Genomic DNA, 21,133 nt, shown 5'->3' on the forward strand with positions numbered 1-21,133 from the left:
CAGTAAGGAGCAATAAAACCATAATTCTATTTATCTATAGCTCATATCAGTTTCAGGAGACTTCAACTCTCTGCCTATGAAGCACTTACCTGGATTTAGAACTAATTTCTTGCACACTCTTCTTTGTGTCTTTAAAGAGACGAATCAGATACAGGGAACATTTAACTGTTAAGCAAACTGGTGCTGTATTCTTCTTTAAATCTGTCCTTCCTATCCCTGAATGATCCATATTTCAGTAAAGGTATTAATTTCAACCTTTTGCTTCTGGCTGAAAACCTTTCTTTATCCATGACATTTATTCAAAAACCTTGGGCACACCTGGGGAAAGCCACTTCCTGCTCAAGTGATGGCAGCCTGATTCAGAGGGAAACTGAAGCACAAAGATCTCTGGCCACTCTTTCTGGAAAATATTAAAAATAACTCTTTGCCACCTTCTTTTTTTTACTCAGTTAATTTCCACAGTGGTGATAATGCCCTCGGCCACCCAAACACGAATTGGGTGCTGCTTGATACAGCCCTGCAGCCTGGAGAAAAGACCACAGGTGTGGCCTCTGGAATGCAAATGATTGAAACAGCACTGCTCAAAGGATCAAGCTTTGCAAAGCACTGTTGCACTTGGCAGAGAGCGCACAGCAGTGTTCTGATACTCTGAGTTAGTTTTCTGTGTGTCCTCTGCTCCTGGCAATGAGGGCACTGGGACATCATGCAGAGATCAGCAGAGACCTCAATGCCATGGGTGGTGTGCATAAAGCTCAGTCCTTCAGAGGCCTCTGTGTGGCCTCCTCTACTGACATAGCATGCTATGTATGGTAGTATTTATTCATCAAAGTCTTGATACTCAAGGCAAGATGTTGATAGAAATAGTTTTGGTTGAAGGTAGAGGATGTCTTTAGCAAAGCTATTTATCATTTTAGAGTCCCACTGCTTCATCAATAAGATTTTATTAACAGAACAAACCTTCAGTAATTACTGAAGACAAAAACCAGCTCACATCCAAACACCACAGCCAAATACGCTGCCAGCAGTACAGTTACAAGCTCCTACATATATATCATAATTTATGGCTATGGACAAAATAATTAGCAAGAAAAGTGTTATATTGAAAGCAAAGAGATGCATAGATGTAGTGAAGGATGAAAGTGTGGAGCCAGCAGTTAGGTGGGCTGTTCCCTGAATCTTCTTATGCAGCAGAATATTCACACACAGAAATGGTATGAGTAGTACTGCCTTGGCTTGGATGCACACTGATTTTTGTGGCTGACTTAATTCACTGTCACCCAGTTACAACTTCAGTAAAGCATTAAAGACAGTGAACTGCATTTTGAAAATAAGCATAAACAGTGTCGCAAACTAAAACCTCAGAAAGCATTGCCAGAAAGGATGTGGTAAACATCTGTCAGCCTGCATCCTTTTAAAAAAATACCCAGGGGAAGTACATTTCATTACTGACTATGCATAATTACCGCAAGCTTAACCTTTTCATTGAATAATTGAGTATCCTTCATATTCTGAACCAGATGAATGGTTTCTGAGAGCTGTTAGGGAGATTAGACTGCTTGTAAATAATCCTGGCATCCATCTATTTTGTTCTCCTCTCCAGAAAAAAGAACTCCATCAATGAAGGAAGATCACTCCAGAGGGACCAGTTTCAGAGCAGTGGTTTATGTAGTCACAGTTGTTCTGGGGATGTTGAATCACTCAAGAAAAAGATTAGTTTCTAATGACTAAGAGTTATGCATTATATTTATTCTAGCATATTTTGGAGCAACCTTGCTTTTCTCTTTTCCAATATGACTCACTGCACTTAAAAAAAAAAAAGAAAGAAAGAAAGAGAAAAAAGCTAAAAACTTCCTGTCTATACAAAGCATTATTATTTGAACTGCAACATTCACATAATATACTTTACCTGAAATTATATATGTATATTCTCTCCATCTTGACACAATTTTAACTTTGCCTCTGAAAACTGAATGAGGCTATATGCCAAGAGGACAGAGGTACATATAACTATATGTTTGCAAATCTCAGAAGGGTAGCTGTGTCCTGGCAACCTGTATTTGCTTTGCAGCCAGTCTATTTCCAAAAATCTCCTGCTCTATTGCCGGATGAAGGAGTCATGAAGGAGTGAGAAGCAGGAGAGAAAGCCATTGCCCAGCACCTCAGCTAGAGTTTGTATTTTGTGTAATTTAGGTTAGGATTTTAAATACCCCAGAGAAATACATTTTTCAGTTTTTAGACCAAGGGAAAAAAGAAGTGGTGTTATGACCCAGGTAATTTCCTTACAGTTAACTGAGGTACCTAAGGTAGATGCATCTTCATCTGAGATTGTTCTGCCATGAGTGATATAGAGAGAAGCCTTGCAGGGAAGCTTGTTGACCAGGTCTTGGGACAGGAGTGTGTGCACACATGTGTATGTGTGCATGTGTCCCTCCAAAAGGCTGCTCTCCCAGAACTAACACCTTAGCTAAGTGCCTACTGTGGCAGAGCACAAATTCAGCAATGAGCTATCAGGGTCTTTCCTGACACAACAAGGAAAAGAATTACGTGAAGTACTGGATTTGTATTTATGTACTTAGCAGTTCCTAAGAGTCTGCAGAAGGATGCAGGTGTAATTTACAGATCTATATTTATTCCTCTACAAGATGAAAATGCTGGGGCCTCTTTTCATGCCAGTGACCCTTTACAGCCCTGACATATAGTTTCAAATTGAATGAGCTCAAAGAGTCTTGAGACAAAAAATTGCCCAAATGACTGGATGTGTATTGCAAGTAACAAAGCCTTTTACTTCAGTCTTGCTCTTAGAAACAGCAGCACGATGCAAGATGAGCCTTATTCCTCTAGTCAGACATTCTGGCCTAACCTGTTTGGCATTTCTGTGAAATCATGGCCAGAAGTACAAGATTTGATTCTTCACAAAATCAGCAATCAAAATCTAATCATTAGTTTGCGTATGTCTGTGCTATTCCACATAAGCATCTGACTAACACATGATTGCTCAAGGAGAATTAGAAGTGGCTGTGTGCTGTGCCCAACCAAAATACTACAGTTAGACAAAATACTACAACTAGAAGTAGGAACTAGATTAGATATGGTAGAAAGCTTCTGTGGCTTTGCTTCTGCAAGATACTGCTAGAATGCACTTGATAACTCTGCTCTATCAGGTGATATACTACCTCCATGTCAAGTGACCATGAATAGTTGTTATGCAACAGGACAATTGCTGTTTTATTACCTATTCATTTTATGTTCATAAAACTTCCTTGTACTTTCTACAAAATAAATGGGAGTATAACAGATGTACTGTGCTAACAATTTAATTATTGTGTTTGGGGGTTTTGTTTGATTGATTGGTTGATGGTTTGGTTTGGTTTTTGTTCTGCAAAAGCAATAATCTTTCTAGGTCTCAAAAGCTTTCCTTCTTCCTGGAAAACTCTCTACTGGAGACCAGAGCAGAAACTTTCCTGGATAAAAACCCATTTGTAGCTGTTTTCACCTGCAATTCCTGCACCTGCGTATCTAGGATCAAGGTAGATTGTCCATCTCACTCCCTCATATCCTCTCTGTGGTGCCACAGGTAAAGCTGCAGGGTACCCTGCGGTGTGGACCTTCTATGTTCCCACTCTTGAGCAAAAGGACACCTGCTGTCAGCTGGTGAAGTACAGGCCTGTACAGGTGGGGAGCAGGACATATTCCTCTGAATTGCTGCAACTCATGAGTCAGTTTATCTGTCAGTTTATCTATCAGTTTCTCCACAGCTTAAACAATGGAGGAAGGAATACTCTCTTCATATTCCCAGAGTTGCCAAATCACGTTACTAACTGCTGGTGGTGCATAGCCTTTTCAAAAAGTTGTTGCCAAGGGGTCAGCATGTACTGTAGCTGCACTCTGTATAAATTTCCTCCACAAAGTTCATTGATGTAAGAGTCATCTGGATCTGTGGGGAGCTGCATGTTGTCTGGCTCAAAATATTTAATTTCTCTCCCATATTTCATTTCCCTCAGTTATTGAATACCTTTCTCTATTGTGGTCCATCTGCCTGAGTTACATGAAAGATCATCTTTATAGGAATAATTTTCCCTCACACTTGATAAGAGTCTTCTTCAGCAACTTGTGGACTTCAATCTCCTAAGGAATTTTGTCTTTTTTTCCCTTTTTTTGGTCAATGCCTGGCTCCTTAGCAAGTGATGCCAGCTGCCTGGCTACCTTACCCTCTAACTCTACATTGTTGTCTCCATTACTCCATCTACTCCAGCACTGGAGTAGCCAGGCAGAAAAATGCTCACATGGATGATGGCTGAAATCTTTTATTGGCTTCTGCAGCTCACTCAGAGAGAGGGATTGAGTTGTGGTTGTCTCTTCTGTCTCCTCTTCCAATTCCAGTGATAGCCTTGATGATGGCCCTGAAAATCACCCTTGTAATGGTTCTGCTTCTTCCTCCTCTTTGCTCTCCCTGTCCTCCTTGACTGTTTTTGCTGAAGCTTTTTTACCAGTTGACTTTTGTGTGCTTTTCTGCCTCTCTGCAGCGGCAGCTGTTGGTTCTGTTCCAGTGGTTTCAGCGGCAGTGCCTGGCGCTGGCGCTGCAGCAGCCGCAGTGTCTGTCGCGGTGTGGCAGCAGCTGCAGGGCCTGCAGCATCTCACTGTCAGATTCAGAGACCCTCCTGAGGCCACTGAGCAGGGCTGAGCATGGCTCAATAGGCCTGGCCAGGCCACAGCACTGTGCAGTCTTTTGGGTCCTCTCTGGAGTGACAGCACTCTTTCTAAAGAAATATTTTATTAGTTTTTCTGGATTCTGAATTTGTTCAAGGGTAAGGTACAAACACATTGGAGGTGTCCACTGCCCCAAGTACTTGCTCAAACACTCCTCACCATTCCAAACTATCCAACCTTTGTGCAGATCTTTGGGTAATATTCTGAATTACTTGTCTAACTTTAAACAAGACCTGAACCATATGCAATAATATGCTGGCTTCTAACAAAATAACCAGATTGGTTTCAAGGGTAGTCAAAGGATATTCAAAAATCTTTAAAATTCACAACTATTGTAATCAGCCTGGAAGACAAGGAAAGAAAAAAGGAGGGGAAAAAGATAGGAAGGTATCTCTGTCACAGTTTGTTCCTCTGAGAAGAAAGAAACAAAGATGTGATTATTAATCATTCCCAGTAGATGACTCTCAAAATATAGAGATGCCTTCAATACTGAATACAGACACAGGATTGGTGTCCTGAGGAGAGACATTGTCACAGAATAAGCCCATGCTGTGAAATACCACAGATAACAGAAACTTCAAGTGAGGTATTACCAGTATAAGAGAGACCAAACAAATATGAGAGAAAATACATCTGCATTGTAACTAAAAACTGCTAAACCAATACAATGAATGTTTCCTTTTAACATGCTCTGGTCAGATCTGTTGTTAACTCAACCCTTTGTGTTCAATATTGGGCATCCAAAAGGATCATTGTGGTTTAATCCCAAAAGGAAGAGAAAGCCCCAGAAGCCACACGCTCAAACCCCCTTTCTACTCACCCCCCACCACAGTGGAAGGGAAGGAGAATCAAAGTAAAACTTACAGGTTGAGATAAGAACGATTTAATGATGAAAAATTAAGTGAAACACAATACCAATGGTAAACGATGATGATAATAATGACAATAAAAAAGAAACAAGTGGTGCAAAATGCAATTGCTCACCACCAATGACGAGTCCCCTCCACCCTAAACCCAGATAGATGCCCTCTTCCCCATAAGTCCCCCCAGTTGATATACTGGCATGACATTCTGTGGTGTGGAACATCCCTTTGGTCAGTTCACATCACCTGTCCCAGCTGTGCTCCCTCAAAGGTTTTTTTGCATCCAGCCTCTCTGGCAAAGCATGAGAGAAAAAAAAGTCCTTGACTCAGGATAAACACAACTTAGCAAAACCCAAAACATCAGTGTGTTATCAACACTGCTCCCTTTCTGAATACAAAACACAGCAGTGTAACAGCCGCTGAGCAGAAATTAACTCTGTTCTAGCTGAAAACAGGACAATGAGATAGGAGTGACTTTGGAATGGCATGGCCTCATGCTACTGCAAACACATCCCAGGGATGTGCCCAGACATCACAGGCCCACTGCACTCCTAGGGCTGGGAGGCTTCAGTTGCACGTGTAGCTGCTTTAGATCACATTAATTGGAGTTTTGTGGAAATCTCAAAACAGAAAGAAGGAAGCCTCCTGGTGGCTTCATTTATGTGTGATCCAGGCCAGCTTACAAGAACATGAAAGGAAATTCTTCTTGCCATGACTCCATGAACAGAGCTATTGGGGTTTCCTGTTAAATTTTTTTGCTTGGTAGCCATGAAGAACACTCCATACAGTATTTATGAAACATTAGAAATTTGTACTCCTTCTCAATTCTCCTTCCACTATCTCCTGTCACTTGAAGACCTTTTGAGAGCTACTCTAACCTATCTGTGTCAGGAGTTGACTATAGGACAATGGGCGAGCCTGTAACAACTGTGGTTCATGCTTAAATCAAATCCCTTAAATATTCATTTCAGGCAGCTTACCAGGAATCAAAAGACTCAGTTTTAATTGCATTCTGCCTGAAATTTATTATCAGCTGGCACCTCAGATTGTTTTTAAGGTCTGCCTCCAAAGTAATCATACTCTGCACACCCACTGCAAGAGCAAAATTTATTTCTCAAAAATATAACAAAGGCATTTCACAACCTGAAAACTTGCATGTCAAAGAAACTGGATAAATCTGTTGTACTTTCTCCTCACAGCCTTGTGACTGCTGATTTTTGTCTCCTTTTATGCTTTAAGCTGTTTAATATTGGTAATCAAACAACTCCCGATGAAGAAAAATGAACGCAAATTCATTTTCTGACAAGATTTCCTGTGCCAAGGATCACAGCAATGAGCAACACGGTAATGCTGCATGTCCACACAGGCTTCTCTCACAGTCTGCCTTGGGTCTGTGCCAGTTGTAGGCAGAATTAAAGAGAGATTAGTACAAAGCAGAGAACTCAAAGGTGAGCTTTAACACAGATTTGCTTGGCTGATTGCTTTTTGCCTATCACACCCTTTACACGGGGTTATGCTGTCAGATTTCATACCTGTTGGACTGTGTCTGAAAATGCCTCCGGCTCTCCCAGCACAATGAGGCATGGAGGGCTGGGCTGGCAGCCCCTTCAGAGCCAGTCCTGACTATATCCTCCTAAGGTGGCCAAGAAAGGCGCCCCAGCAACATTGCTGGTGTGTTATTCCACCCCAAAAAATCTCAGGGTTACTCTTTAGAACTTCCCCTCCACCATCCCAGCAGGATGCAAATGAATCCAAGAAGCAAAAAAATCCTCCCTCTCCCACAGCAGTGTGCAGTGCTCCTTGCAAGGGCATTGTGCCAGGCCACCAATTGTGCTGTGCTTAATCTCAGTTATTTTTACAGCATTTCTTGTAATTGTCAAAGATGCATTAGATGTTTAACCTTGATTGTGGCAGTTTGATGTTGTTTGTTCAAAAGCCGTGCTATGAGAGCTGAGGTAAATAAATTTTTTTGCATCACATTGTAATGAAAACTTCTGCCATACCACCTCAGCCAACTTGCATACTAACACATTGGCAATTTTTAAAATAAAACTAAAAAGGCTCAGTGGAACTGCCTGTGCTTTTATTTTAGACACAATAGGAACCTAACCTTCATGTAGGAAATCACAAAGAGAAAACAAAAATATGTCACAAATACAAACACCTTGGCACCTTTCCACTGTTCAACACAATTTACAAAATACTTTGAGTGAATAAAGCATTAGTTTGTAAAACATCATCTAATTTTGTTCTCAGATTAACAATTAAACAGGAACCACCTCTGATTCACTGTAGACAAGCAGTAATTTAAACAAACTTTATAGTTAAGGCTTATTTAGACTTTGTTGCTTGGTCAGTCTGAGGTGCACTGCTTAAAAATATGTTTTGCAAACTATTCTGAACAGCACAGAACTCATGCAGGGACATCTGTCCATCTTCCAAAATCACATTTATTTCTGCATTACTCAGGTGGGAATTACTAGCTCCTTTCCCTCACCTGAGTGCTCAGTAAAATGACTCATAACACTGCAGAAATAAAATACAAGTCCTCTGCCCAAGAAGGAATGAAAGAATTTCAATCCCACAGATGTTTCTGAGTACAAGTCTTCCACTTGCAACCAAAAAAGCAATTCAGACCTTTCAAAGTTCCCAGTGTCATAGACCATTTAGGATTTCCCAACACTAGGATATAAACATAATCTAAATATAGGCATAACATAAACACTAGGAAATTTTTCAAGGCCGTCAAACACACTTCAAAATAATAACAGGTAATAATATTTTCGGCACATAAAGAAATGTTTCCCAGCAAAGACCACCCATATGTTTTGTATCAATACACTGGGACACACTCAGGATCTCCCACTGTAAAAATCTCCCAAGGCTCTGGAGTAAAAGAAAAGAACTATTACACAGAAAAGGAGCAATACACACCCCAAGCCCTACAGAACCATGTCTCTGCCTACTCACACTGAACCAGTTCATTACTAATTTTAACCAGAGATGGTGGACTTCCAGACAATGGCTGCACTTTACTTCACAGGAAGCTGAACTCCTCTGAAGGTGTCTGTTGTGCAGAAATGGCACATTTCTTGCTGGAAGAAATTCTGCACATCACCAGTAACATGGCCTTTGACACCTAGAAATTGACCTGTCCCTGTTCACTGTGACAGGTCCTTGGCTTCATTCTGCCACAGATTCTATTTCTTTATAGTCAAACACAGAAGCATTTCTTCAGAATGTGCAACAACTCTAGGGAAAGCCTGAGAAATTTCTCTTTGGTTTCAAGTCCCTAATCAGGCCACTCGTATCAGACTAGTACTGAAGGAGCCTAAAGAATCCATTTGTCTTTGTGCTGCTTTTTTAATGAATGCCACAAAAGATTAATGAATGACTGTGATAAAGAAGATATTCCACAGATAGTAGAGAAGGTAAGCAACACAAAAGTCAAGAAAAAGCAGAACACAAGAATTAAGAATATCTGCTAGAGAAAAGGGGGAAAAAACCTCTACACTCTTCAAGAGACATTTTCTACCAATAAGTCTGAGTTTATCTCTGAGACAATATGCTCATGAAAACTTCTGTTGCTTTGCACACACACACATTCCCCCTCCTGCAATTCTCCACAGTTCATCCATTAAAGTAGCCACTCTCACTCAAGTCGTCCACCCCCTGTATATTTATAGCACTTCTGCTATTAATTCACTCCTTTTGTGGGTGATCTCTTGAGATATGCTTCCCCCTGCATCCTGTGATTATTCATGACAGCTAAAAATAGTCAGCTGAGTGGGTCGGCACATCCCTTCCCCCTCTCTGAAGCAGATCTAATCTACACAAATACTCTGGTCTTTGTTGGCTGAGTGGGGACGTCTTCACCGCTGTAAGAAGACACTTGAAGAGGATGTTGCTGAGACTACAGTATTTGATGAAATAAAATTAGTGAGGTACTTCTCCAGCTCTCCTGGGGAAGAGAAAGAGAAGGAATAGAGTCTTGTATAAAGTGCAGGCAGATGCTTTGTCTTTGCAGCCTCATTCGACCCATAGCATTTGTGAGGAAAGCTTCTCAACTCTCTTATCTCTAACAAGTGGTTCTACCTGGAATCATGTCACATTCCACAACAACTGTTAAGACACTGTCATTTCTTTTCCTTCTGTGCTAGGGAATCATGCCCAATTATCCAACCTTGTAACAGGAAGAATTCATATCAAACAAACTATTTTAAGCCACATTATTTTAAGCTGGCCATATATTAGAGGACCTTAACTGATAGGACAGTAACCAAGGTTCAACAGAAAACTCACCAAACAAGCTTGGAAAAATATCAGCCACTGTCAGCATGACCATTAGTTAGTGCAGGACAGCAAATACAGATCACAGAAACTCTCCAAAATGAAATCATGGGTGTCTTCAGAGCTTACAGTGGTAGGGAGCCATGTCACCTCATACACCTCTGGTATCTATTATTATAGTCCACATTCTGTCATATGCATATCTCTTGAAGACTGCAAGAATATGCTCAAAATCTTCTTAGAGCAAGAGACACAACGTCTATCAGATGCAATTCCAAAACAAGCAACATTTTTTTTAATTTCTTCTCTTTAAATAGCTGAGAAAAAAAAGTAAATCTACAAATACCACCATATAAATAATTTCAAGTGAACAAATTTATACAAAGACCCAGTTCTGTCCAGAGCCCTAAAAGAACTACAGATTGCTCACATAGAAAACTTCTGCTTATGTAGATCTTACAAAACTACTCTAAAAGGACAAACAAACCACTTTCTAGTGACACAACAGTTGGTGTTTTCAGATTCATCTGAAGGCTACCTGCTGATTAAACACATAGAAAGAAAACAAAGAGAAGAATGCAAAAGGCATGAGATGTACACACAGAAATTCAGAATGTTTTCACTCAGGCTACAAAATCACAAAAACATTTGCAAATATATAAATACAAAGCATATTTTGAAATCACCAAACAGTACTCAAAGTAATGCAAATTTTGTTTCAAAGCTCATCTATAAACTGTTTTATACATACATTATGGATGGGATTTCTTAGGACAAAACACCCTTTAAATGGTATTTCTACTTGCCCAGAGTTCTTGGAAATGTGGTGTGTATCAAAGGAAGGTATCACAAAAGTATCAGACCTTTTTCAGTTGTTCCTACATCTTTCCCTGTGCATCAAAATCCTGATTCATAGAACATCCAAGTAATGCCACTAACAAAATATAGTTTCTGCATAAGTAGGTTTCAAAGCATTAGATGCTGAAGTCAGATAGTGTGGGCCCCAGCCAACAAGAAAATTTCTATCAATTTCAGTGTCTTCAGGCTGAAGTTTTGACCAGAAATTTGGACCTGGAATGCATCATTTCTGAACCATCATCAAATTAATAGTTGAAAATAAGAACGTTTCATTTGCTGCTTCATAAAGTAACTGAGGAAATTAAGTGAAAACTGTAAAATTGATTTATAAGTACAAACCCTACAGAATTAATTTCTTATGCAAATCTCCAAAGCCTGAAAATAAACACAAATGCTGCAAATAATTTTGCTCCGCAGCCACTATCATGTGTTACTTCTTTGTCTTCCAGCACAAAGACAGCTCTGTCTGGAGGCAGCATGAGACAATGACATATAAGAAAATAAATGGATGAAAACCAGCATTTGCAAAGAAAAGGTGGTTGATACAGACACAAGGATTAACCCCACACAGCCACTATGCACAGTCTAAGTGAGCATGGGCACGTATAGCTTCCAACAGAATTAACAGTGGTAAGGTGCTTTAAATGAGAATGGAATACAGTCATTCATTTACTGATCTCTCTCCTTGTGTCTGACACAGAGAGTCTGTGCCCGTGTAGACCAAAAGACAATGCTGCTGTTAGATAAAATATCATGCCACAGATCTCCTGATAAGCTCTTAGCAGAACAACGTTTTTGATGTGTTCACAGCCCCAGTGACAACTCTGCGTGTTGACATCCACTCCTAGACACACTGGTCTTTGACTACAAATTTGCACTGGTCTAGGTTCCACAGACCTTGGGAGTACTGTAGCATCAAACCCCTCCAGGTTTTTGCAATAACAGCATATTCATTTGCTATTGAAAATTAATACTAAAATAAAAAGATACACAGGAAAGTGATATAGTAGTAGTAGTAGTAGTAGTAGTAGTAGTAGTAGTAGTAGTAGTAGTAGTAGTAGTAGTAGTAGTAGTAGTAGTAGTAGTAGTAATAGTAATTTGATGCAGAAACCGATTTTTGTCAATGAAATAGTAATGTAAGAGATTCTTATAAGTGTATATCTGTACTTTTTTAGGAACAAATACCACAAATATCAAACAGCACTCAGAATGAGATGTAATCAGCTTCTTACATCTTTATCTCATTATATAAAATTTTATCCTACATACAATTTACTTAGAAGACTATTCTTTGTAGGAAATGAAAGCATTAGCAAGATTTACCAGCCTTTACGCAATTCCAGGAAAAACAGAATGAGTGTTGAAGAAATTACAGACAAATATGACAGATTTGGATTCAATTTCATGTTGAAGACTGCTCTCTGGTCTTCCCTGCCTAACCTGAGTTCCTGAGGCTTCCAGCTGCTTGGGGCTGAGGTGTAAATGTGCAAGCAGTCCTCTGCCTTGGGCTCATTCTGTTTCCTATGCCATTCTGCTTCCTATGGTGCCTGTCCCAGCGGGGTGGGTGGGGAGGGTGTATAAACAAGGCAGAGATCTGAAATTGCACGCAGCCAAAAGCCATGGATGCTGAGACATATACTTGCCTCTTTTGCACTAATGTATTACAGCAACTTACAGCAATGATGGTCTTGCTGCAGGGAGGGTGTTTAGCTCCCCTTTTCATTGCCCTCCCCAGTGCATGCACAATTGCCCAGTAACAACTGGAGGGGTGCCACTGGTAACTATTCTGTGTCCATACATGCTACATGACCATCAGCACAGATGCAAATGAAAGATTTGTGTTCCAGAACCAGAGAGCTCTGTATTTAAGCTAAATAAGGCTTTGATTATGCCTTTTCTTCCCAGGCTTGCCAATGGGTGGGGCATAAATAACACTATTCCAAAAACATCCCAGAAAATAACATGCCCTGGAGACACACATTCCTACTCTTCTCTGGAGGTGGGAAAAATTACTATGAGCAATGTTTCTCCTCAGGTGATAGATCCACCACCTCAGATATGAGGTGACCCATGAACTGCATCTAGTTCCACATGCATTTACTTTCAGCTCTGCCAAAGACTCCAGAGACAGGGTTTGATAGACACCATCACGCTTAAACAAGTTGCTCCTGCTCCAGCAGACACCTGGGAGCATGTGAGCTGTAGCACTAAACCAACAGAAAGCTACTTTTTGGTACTACTGATGTGTTAAATATTGGTGTCTTTAGAAGACTTTTAAAGGAGTAGGAATGAGCAGAAAAGACATATGAAGGAAGCAGGCAGAAGGCACGGAGAGTCTGAATATTGGCAAAAGAAGATGGGTGTCAGAGCTTTCAAGCCTAAGAGAAAACTTAGAGCTATAGAAATATGTAGGAATATAGGAAAACTCGTATTGGGAAACTGAATAGTAAAAAAAGATTCAGTAGCTGGAGAACCTGACATTCTGAAAAAGGTAAGGTGTGAGAAAGAACACAAATGAGAAGATAAGGGTAAAGAGGAGCCTTAAGAAATTGGAGGACCTTTAATATCAGTGGGGATCTTTGTGTTGTGTGGGCATAAAAAAGCAAATATTTCATCTTATTTGTACACTGCCATGCAGAAAATGGCTTAGTGTGAAAGAAGTTAATAAGTAACTTAAGTGTATAGCATGCAGTGAGGACATGAGCCTGAGCTGCAACCCTGAATCCCACAGAGAGGATTAGGTAGTTGGTATGATACCAGTATTAGGTACTGCAGAGGTAATCACCAGGGTGTCACCAGGAATGTCACTAAGAATATGCATTACTTAGCAGAGCCAGTGACAGAGCAGTGTGCCCTGCAAGAGCAAGCAATGAGGATGCCAGTGTCTGGGTGACAAAGTGGGTGGCACACAGCACAGCCTCACATCACACACTCTCAAGAGGAACAGTGAAAGACACGTTCCCAACTTTAAAACGATTTTATGTGCAGGTATGGACGGCATCATGTGGATATGTGTGAAAGCATCTTGCAGGCTCACACATCTTCAGGTCTTCTTCCACCAGCAATCCTACTCCACTCAGCAACACAATCCTCAGTCTTGCCTGCAGGCCATATTGCCATCTGGGCACTATTTACACAGACCCTTACTGTGACACTTCAGCCATCATGTTCCATGAAACAGCAACAAACACCCCATCCATTAGCTCCTAAAAAGCTCTTAAAGTCTGATTGACAGCAGTGGCACGCTGTGCTTCTGGGGAACTTCTTGTTTCAGCAAGTAATAACACTTCTTAAGGAATGCTATGTGGTATGGGAGGAATTTATCTCCTGTGTAAAGGGAAACAGATGTCGAAGAGAGCAGGACATAAGAACATTAAGTAGCTGGTCTAGGGTTCTTTTCTGAACAGTGCTTGTTTTCTACTTTTCTAATAATGTTGAGTCATTATTGTAAAGTCAATACATATGCCAGATTTTTAACATTTCTGAGCACTCTCAGTCCCTCTTAGCCCTGTTAATTTCTCAGAATTTCTCAATGGCTATCAAAATCAGATCTTTTATCTCTTTTAAAATGTTCATTCTTTTCCTGCACACTTCCACTGTTCTTTCCTCATAATCATTCTCAGCATATAAATTTCTCATGGCAGAGATAGTTGTAATTCCAGTGCCTAGAATGAAATGCCTTTACACTCAGACCATACAGATTTTAGCCTAGTATGCTACTAGTACAGTGTCTTCTGTTTGAAGTGCTTTTCCTCTGTGGCTGTCACATGGCCACTGTGAAATAGGTAAACTGGCTTATGAGGGAAGGCATGTTTCTTGGAAGTTTCTAGTCTTCCCAAACAAGTTTTAGGAGTGGTGTAAGTAGCCTTAGTCAGGCTGCCTGCAGACAGATATGCTACAATGGTCTGCAGATTTAAGAGACATTTAAAGGCCTCTTTCTTTCCACCCCTCTATTACCTGGATACCTTAGATCTAGTCTAGGTATCTATTTATTTGCCCTTTTAAGGGATTATTTTTTAGGTTTCCACAGTTTACTGCCATGTGTCCCACTATGAGTCTCCTCCTTGGGGCCCCCGATGTGTCTTGTCAGCAGTGACTTTTCCGAGCTGGTGGTAGCCAAGATGTAATTGGCCTTACAGTCCTTGCACACTGCTAGTGAGGTTCAAACACAACTTGAATTGCATTTTCCAGAATAGGCTTTCAGGTAATTTGGAGACATTGGAAGAAAAGATAATTCATTAACTGAATAAACTTGATATGGCCCAGCCACACTGTTTAAAAGCATGGCACGCCTCAGAATTCTGACTCACAACTGACCCCTCTTGGGCTCAGCAGAGGTGATTCACTTGTCAGGGGCTTGGAGCACTACTCATTAGAAGGGCATATCTCCAGCCCCATCTCCTGCTGTTCCCATCTGTACCAAGGGTGGCCATGACCCCATAACCAGCCCCTGCCTCCTCAGCACTGCATGCTTGCAGCCCAGAAAGTCAAACTGCTCTGGTGAGACTCCTACCTGGACCCTTGCATTCAGCTCTGGGGTCCCCAACAAAAGAGAGATGTGGACCTGTTGGAGAGAATCCAGAGGAGGGACACAAAGATGACTGGAGGCCTGGATCAGGCCTTCTCCTTCAACAAGACAGGCTGCAAGATTTGGGATTATTCAGACTGGAGAAGACTCCAAGGTCACCTAATTGTGGCCTTCCATTACTTGCAGGAGATCAGCAAGAAAGTTGGAGAGGGACTTTTTACAAGTGCATGAAGTGATATGACAGGGGGAATTACTTTAAATTGAAAGACAGTAGATTTACAGTGCATATCAGGAAGAAATCCTTTACTTGGGGGTGAGGAACTGGCAAAAGTTTCCCAGAGAAGTTGTGGATGCCCCATCCCCAGAAGTGTTCAAGGCCAGGCTGGATGCAGCTTTCAGTAACCTGTCCCCTGGAAGATGTGTCTGCCTATGGCAGTGGAAGTGTAACTAGGTAATATTTAAGGTCTCTTCCAATCCAAACCATCACATGATTCTATCTCCATCTTCCTTTGAAAAGATATGCTTAGCCTCTGCTTGCTTAACTTTTCTATTAACTAAAATTTGGTTCTTTACAGTAAATTCTAATCAAAACCCTCAAATTTATTTTGATTTTTAGTCATACTGTAGTTCTCGGCTAATTTAGAAGGAGTTCAATCATATGACCTACAGCTTGTTATTTTTCTCTTCACACTTTTTTGCCACTTCTGCTGAGAGTTGAGTTTTTCCATTCTTTCAGCCCATCCTCTTGGTTTCACTAAAAAAAAGACAGTCATTGTGCTCCAAAGGGCATGTGCACATTCCCATCATGTGATGCTGTATTGGGGAAGTGAAGCACTCCTCCAGGGATGGTGTGTGCTCATGGATTTGGCAGTGGGAGCCATGCCTCAGCCATGCTGTGCCTACCCTTTGCAGGGGTGCAGGAATGCCCATCACCAGGACTGGGTCCCATGGAAGGCAGCCTAGGCAGCAGGAGCTCTGCAGGACCTGTGTATGAAGGGTGATGCTGCAGCAGTGGCACACATGAGCTGGCCCAGGTCACCCTGGACATCTCCCTCTGGTACTCTGAGGCTCAGTGCACAGGAGGAGACAGCAACTGCTGGGGAAGGATGGGAATAATGTGCAGAAAAGAAAGGAGGGACAAGCCTTCAGACAGTGATGTAGGCGTCTTCATGTCTTCATGTCTGGAGTGTTGAGCTGCAGAATGCAGATGGGGAAACCCAAGGAGCTGTTTGACTGAACTCATTTCCCCTTCTCCTTTTTCTGTATTTCACTTTTTACATCATGTCTGGCTGGAAGTGCTATGATAACAGCTATCTTTCCTTTAACATGTGCAGTCTGCACAGTGCTGGACGTTGAGCTGAGTCAGCCTTAACATTAACAATACCAATAAATATCTGGTCATGCTCTGAGAATCTGCCTCTTTATCCCTAGAGGAAGGTGTCAGTTGTAGAGGCAGACAGAGCTCAGCTAAGCACATGATCCCAGTAGTTAATGTAAAACTTGCAACTGAAATATGTCCTATGAGCATATATTTACTTGTGCATGTGCCATGGTATACAAGTGCATGAAGAGGTGAGAAAAGTCATAGCTTTTGAAGTTTCCAAAATATTCTCTACTTATATTTTATAATTATTGACAGATTTCTTCTTTGATGTTGTATCCAAATGCATTTCAGTCACTGCAGATTGTGATTTTAAAGTAGTCCAAATAAATGATCTCCCATTTTGGTTTTATTTTTTTATATTCAATTGAAATATTAATTAATCTTACTTATCTTTCAATGATTTCTAATTAAAACAGTAGTACATTTAATACTGGCTTAACGCTGAGTTGGAGTCACAGAAATAAGAACAAAAATGGTGTTACAAAAAACATATGTTGCACCATTTCATCTTCTAGATGCATAATATGTCTGTTAATATAAAGATGATACCTCAGCAGCAGTAGAAAAGTAGAGAGCTAAAATATGCCATCACAGAATCAGATAAATATCATACTGCTTTGAATTGTAATTTTAAGATTGCCTTGATGCTGTTTAGCTTTCATACCAAAACAGTCAAAAAAAGTTATTGATTTTCCAAATGAGGAAGCATTACTTCAAGAACACCAGGCAAGTAAATCAATGACAGACCTGCAAAGCATTGGGTGAATGTCAGTATGAAGAAATTATAGCTAATGTATTAATAAAACATTGCATGATATTGACAAACAGATATTACAAAGATTTTATCATTCCCTTAACAGTTAAAAGAAAAAAGATTCTTCAAGGACTTGATGGCAACCACTACATGAGAAAGACAATGTTAATCTTGAAACATTATCATTTTGTCTCTAGAGAAACCACAATATCTGTTATCTGAGAGTAACTTCAGTTTTTATTGCTTGTTTATGTATTTTATCTATCTGTAAGTAGAAGCGACTTTAACCACTGTTCTGACTTTAAAGCACATACTGAAAAGCCATCCATCTCAATGGCACTCATCATGAAATGCATTCATGCTGCATTTGGAAAAAAAATGCCCTTTCTTTACTCAATTGTTCTCCACGTAAAACCCAAGATAGAAAAGCAAATCCACTGACTGTTGCAGGGTGCTGGGAGGCCCAGGACGATACAGATAACTTCACCAAGACATCTGCTGAGCTCATGGCATCAAATGAGCCTTCTCTCCCTGAGTCCCTCTGGTGACTGCTCCTCTGCCATGCTACAGAAACATCTGTTTTCAATCCCGCTAAAGTGGGCAACAGACACACTTTTAAATGTGCCATGGATTTGTCTCTTAGTCAAGACCACACTTTATTGCAACACTGAAGAAAAAAAAGCACAGACAGGATTCGACCCATGGCAACTTTGGAGCTAGAATTGTGAGGGGCAAATACTGCCCCTGCTTGTGTTTACTGCCAGCCATTGTGCCCTGCACTGCCTTCTCATTGTACTTAGCAGCTATTGGCAGACCTTTACCAACCAAGTGGTTTCAGCAGTTTGTTTAACAACTTTTTCTCTCATGTTCATTGGTTCCCACAACTCAACAGTATGTTGTTAGAAATTTGTGTCCTTGTGTTTTAAAGTATTTTGTGTTTTTCCATTTTTTTTTGACCATTGATTAGCCCTAGCCAAGCAGAATTTTCCCTGAACAGAAAATTTTTCTAACTATTCCATTACTTTTTTTGCCTTTTTGTGTTTTACAGAACAGGAGATGAAGTACACAGACACTTGTGGCACACAAGGTGCCAAGCTCACAGAAGAGCTCAACCATGTTTTCCAATTTGTTCTCCTTTCCTTTGTTACTCATTCCTAGAATTCTCTTTCCCTTTGACAGTTAATTATTGTCAATTGCTTTTTAAGGACTATCCACAAAGACCTCTCCTCTGAGTATTAACACCCTACATGAATTTATGCATCTGTTATTAGAGTTGGTTTTCTACGTTTCACTTAGCAGCATGGAAATGAACACTGCATTTTATCAGCAGGTCACTCAGGACCTCCATGTCTGGAAACATCTTGTTCTCAGTTTTAGTTTCACTGTCAAATACCCCCAATAACATCAGCAAATAGTGCTTTCCCATTATTCATCCTGTTTGCCCAATCACTCAGGAATTTCCAGGACAGAAAGGACTTCTTATCCTCAAAAAACTGAGCTGTTAACCTCCTGTGGCTAAGAAAATTCATCACTGCTTCTGGACTTCTCTTTCTATGTCTTTCTTAGTCATTAACCTCTCTACCCCACAAAAATGTAATTTCTTTTAAGGTTGAGATCTTCATGGAAAGCTCTCCATGGGTGCCTCACTGGCTGTTGCATGACATTTGGAATTGAACCAGTGAGTTTTATCAGCTATTGCCAAAGAGTCATTTTTTTTGCCAACTGTTTTTGCCAACAAAAAAAGTTGCTTTGGCTTGTGAGATGGACACCAGGCAAATCCCCTGCAGCCTCTGAACAGGGACTCTCTACCTACACTTTGTTCCTGAGTGGCTTCTCCAGCTTGCCCTTCAGTGTCCTGCCACCTACCTCCTTCAATGACATCAGCAGCTACTGCAACCACAGGGGTCAAGAGGTATCTGCGAGAAACCACTGCCTGCTGATGAACCAGACACCCCTGCAGCACAGCTGTGTGTGAAGTCGGTTTCCCATGATGAATAGGAAAGCTGGGGCATGAGATCACTGTGATCACTTGGTGGGACTGTGATGCTCACAGTGCTTTGCAGCCAAGGTGGTTTCAGGCTCCATCAGAAGTCTCAGTCAGAAATAACATCTGAACCTCATCACACACCACTTCTCCTGTACTGTAGTGGAGCCTTGTTGTTAGCTGCTCCTGTGGGTTGCTGGTGGTGGTAAGCCCAACTGAAGGGAATTTAAAATCATTGTGGGTAGCAGGAAACAGTTTGCCACCTCCTGGAACTATTACCAAAAAATCTTTGTGGCGGCAGTATCTTGTCCCCTCATCCATGACAGTTTGGTAAGAGTGACTACTTCTTCTGGCTGCCCTCTCCAAGTAACTAAAAGGAAGTAGTAAAGGAAAAACGAGGAGAGGGAAAAATAACAAGAAATAATAGCAGAACACAGAGCCAGGACAGGAGCTACTTACATCCACTATACATGAACCCAGATCTTGCTGGTGTGTAGCAAGTGGCTGCCAAGAGGACTGCAGAGCTTCCTGGGGTGGTTTTCATGGAATCTGTACAACAAGGCTTTTCTGAGCAATGGGAGAGTAGTAATTCACAGGGCTCCCCCTTGACAAAAAGCAGTGTGTAGCTTTATGTGACATAGAAGGAGTTTTCCACTCCCTCCTGTATTCTGTGGAAGAGAGTGGGTTCTACAAAGCACACAAAACCGGAGGACAGGAGAAAAGTCTAAGACCACTACAGATTGCAGTATAGTCCTATCCCATAGCTAAGTAGGGCCATATCTATTGGGTCCATCAGCTTGGAAGTAATTTTGCCACCATTTTGATCAGTGTACTCCTTATTTCCTACCAAATTCCTAAAACGGAAAAGTTCTATTACCCCTCTTCGGGAGATTAAAAAGCAGTCACAGAAACAACCATTTGCTCTGCTACATCAGTTTAAATTTCTGGCTATAAAAAGCCTGGTTCTGCTTTCCTCCAGGACTTTTCCTCCCTTCAGAACAGCAGTGCAGGCAACCCAATAGCCAGGCCCATGGCATGCCTCCAAGTGTGATGATGCTCAGGTCCAGACAGGAGGCTCCCAAGAAAAACACTAATTGCTGTGAGACGATAGGCAGCCCTACACGTCTGCCTGTGCTTAGCAAGGTTGCTGCAGTGCTTCTGTTTGCCAGCTTATCACATGCACTTCTGACAGAAAGATTTGCTGTACCCGCAAGATCTTACAAGTACATTTAAATAAGACACTTGTGGGATTCAGGTTCCAACTTCTTTTTCAAAGCGCTGCTCCTGTCATTGGCAGAATCCACGTGCCTATCACTGTCCTTGGGCTGCTATTATTCACTCAATAACTCTGTCAAGAGGTACCTTGCCAGGAGCATGCTGTAATCGGCAGTTCTGGGTCAAACCAGAAGTACTTTTACCAGGAATTTCTGAATGTTTTACCCTGTGCCTCTCGACTCAAGCTCTCTGAATGCCGCATTAGTGGACACAGTGAAACAGACGAGCAGAGGTAGGGTACGTACAACCTCATTTGAACATTCTAATCGCTCGACCCGAGTAACTCTCCACCTCGCATTCTTCTGGACGCTATAAATACTCGGCGGTGGGCTCTGCCGCCTCACATTTTCGCGCCGGCTGCCCAGAACGCCGTTTAAGCATTAAGCGGGCCGGCAGCCCCGGGGCTGCTCCCCCGGCCGAGGGCCCGGTGAGCGCCTGAGGGGCGGGCTGAGGCGTGGCGGGACGGGGCCGGGACGGGGCCGCCGGAGCG

The 21,133-nt window shown here is 41.4% G+C and overlaps 1 protein-coding gene across 3 annotated transcripts in view; it reads left to right on the forward strand.

The window, feature by feature from the left end:
- The first annotated feature begins 20,657 nt into the window (after positions 1-20,657).
- The window catches only part of S1PR3 (sphingosine-1-phosphate receptor 3), a 9,424-nt gene continuing 8,948 nt past the window's right edge, over positions 20,658-21,133 (forward strand). The window contains exon 1 of one of the 3 annotated variants that reach the window (XM_015653325.3): positions 20,658-20,880. The gene's annotated coding sequence lies outside the window, so the exon portion shown is untranslated. Of the gene's footprint in view, positions 20,881-20,963; positions 21,071-21,133 lie in introns of those variants that run through there. The other 2 variants (XM_015653326.3, XM_015653322.2) reach the window with 2 other exon arrangements.

Source organism: Parus major, chromosome Z, assembly GCF_001522545.3.
Source record: "Parus major isolate Abel chromosome Z, Parus_major1.1, whole genome shotgun sequence".
NCBI classification, from domain to species: Eukaryota; Metazoa; Chordata; class Aves; order Passeriformes; family Paridae; genus Parus; species Parus major.